Consider the following 2,795-nt stretch of genomic DNA (forward strand, 5'->3'; position numbering starts at 1 on the left):
TAATATTTTTATTAATCAATCAATCATCAACTTCTTCCAAAGGCAATTAAATGATCAAAAAGCATTACAATCAGGTCTATATAGCCACTAAGCACCCAAGTCAACTATTTCCAAAGGTAAGGAATGCAAATCAATTAAAAATTTTGGTTCAGCAATTTCATCAAACACCTTCTGGACGTAAAATTCCTAAAGTCTAAAATCAACATGATCAAGGTTGATATAGATTTATTAGCAACTAATAAGCAAGGATCTAAAGCAATATAACCATAAACTCCATAACCTAACTCCTAAATCATCCTAATCTACCAAAACCCAACGATTCTAAAAGACTACTCACTCATGATCATGATAAGACAAAGGTTTAAGCTTTGATCTTTGTAAAATTATAATTAGAGATTGTAGATTAGAAGAAATGAAAAAGAGATTACTAATGAAAACTTAAAAGTACGCAAACCTAGAATATGCAAGTTTAAGAACCCTAAAAGCTGCTAAATAAAAGATAAGCTCTCTTCTTAATAGGTTTAATGTATTTATAGGAAAATAGAAAAGAGCTGGGAAAACTCGGGACAAACCGGATCAAACCCGGATCAAAGCTGAACCAAGTGCAGACTAGGCGGCTACGGGGAAGGCTTGATCGAAGCTGCAGACCCAAGCCTTGAAACAGGGGCTAGCCGTTTATTCGTTCTGGTCTCGGAGGGTCAACTGGCGTCTCGGTCTTGGTTTGGCCGAAGCAAGACACCAAAGGAGAGCTACGGGGTGGGCTTGAACGAAAGGGGAGACCGCGTATTCCATCTGGAGTTCCATTCGGGAAAGTGAAACGGGTAAGGCTTGGTCGAAGGATAAGGCCGAAGGAGCGACACGACCACCACTTGACCAAAGGGAGTAGCCGCGTATTGCATCTGGACTCTTGCTCCAAACTCAGCTTGGGATGCAGGACAACAGCGGAGTTTGGACCCGGCGGTAGGAGCTAACCGAAGGACTGCCGTGGTTGATGTTTGGCCAAAGGGCTAGGCCGCTTATTTGTTCTGGTCTTGACGTGAGAAGTGGCTTCAGTCGCTCGTTGGCTAAAGGGCGACACCGAAGGAGCTACAGACATGGTCTGGCCGAAGGATCTGGTCACCTATCTGTTCTAGAACTTTGACACTTCTCCACTTCACTCTTCTATGCTTCTTTTGCACCAAATCAAGTCCCAATCCTCCAAAAGTGGTGAGGTTACTCCAAGAACCTGAGAAACAAACTACTAGATGTAAATGCCCCTAAAACAACCTAGAAAGATTATCCAACAAAACAAGGCAAAACCAAGTCTTAAAATCCAACAAAAACACAAAATATCAAGACGTTCTCCGACTCGAGCGCACCCTCAATGTCTCCAACCTTGCGACTCTACCACACCATCTCCAACCATGCAACTCAACCGCTATGGCTGGAAGAGACAACCTCCCACTCTGTCAGACCAAGTATGGAGGATCCAAGGACGAACGCAAAGCCCAACTGGAAGAGGACGACATGCGACTCAACCAACCTGATTCCTGTATCGTTTATCTATTTTGTCATTTTGTGGTTTAGGATTTTCAACTTTTTCTATAAATACACTATTATGTCTTTACCCAAAGGACACTACTTTTATCTTAGAGTTTATGAGTAGCCACCAAAACATTTTCTGAGTTTGTATTCCAAATTTCTCCTAATCTATTTAGAATTTGAGCTTGTTTCTTTAATCAATCTTGTTACTTAGATTATTATCTATCTAATCATGCTTGTTTTAATGTTTTCTGGGTTTGTGTTTCTTGGTGATGATGATTTATGGGTTTGAGTCGTGTTAGTGTTCTTGAGGATGGGATAGATTAGGTGGAGAATCTTAATATATAGGGTGTTTAAGTTTAGATTTGAATGTTTCTCTTTTGGATTAGGATTCTCTTACTGTTCATATGGGATTAGAACTTAGGCATTTTCCACACCCACAAGGCAAAAGAGTTGCATTCATAGTCTAATTGATTAGATGTCTAGGGTGTTTTTTTGACATGAATGAACTTGTTTGTAATGCCTGCTTGATTATGTTTCTCTGACAAGAGTTAGGTTTGGAAGTGATTGAGTCTGTGTAGCTTCTATCAAGAGATTGAATTAGCTAAGTTGTGATGTTCATTGTCTAGGAATAGCTTGATTGTGGTTTGTTAAACACTCTATATACTAAGTGACTCTGCCTACATCAATTACTCTCATCCTTATGACCTCTATCGTTCTAATTGTTATTTGAGATTTGAGATTTTCTTGCTCTTGTTCTATAGTTTATGTTCCAACTCGTTTCTCCTTTTACTTATGCATGTTAGCATATGTTTTGTTGTCTATTTCTGTTTTTGCATTCAGTTTACTCTAGGTTGTTAGACAAACAAATTTTCTTTGAATCTAGCTTAACTTGTGACTGCTTAATTGCATCTTAAGTGATTAGCATCATCCCATTTGGATTGACACCTTCTGTACTAAAACTGCATAAAGTTAATTGAACATGCTAGGATAGAGTAAAATCTTAGTATCATAAGTCTCAAAGATGAGATTCGAAACTTCTGCTTGGCAATATATATGTGGGTGGATGGATGTACTGTAGTTGACTTTTGTGCATGTTTTCTTGAACATAATCCTTCCAAAAATGGCTTAAGAAGGTTTTGTCCCTGTCAGAGACAATGTAGGCAGGAAACCCACTGAACATATGAAACTGACTTTCTTTGTGGTGTACGAATGAATGATGTATGAAATGATGATGTATGGAATGAATAGAAGTCAGGGTGTTTCAATTCCCC

The sequence above is a fragment of the Camelina sativa genome, chromosome 8, assembly GCF_000633955.1.
Source record: "Camelina sativa cultivar DH55 chromosome 8, Cs, whole genome shotgun sequence".
Lineage (NCBI taxonomy): Eukaryota > Viridiplantae > Streptophyta > Magnoliopsida > Brassicales > Brassicaceae > Camelina > Camelina sativa.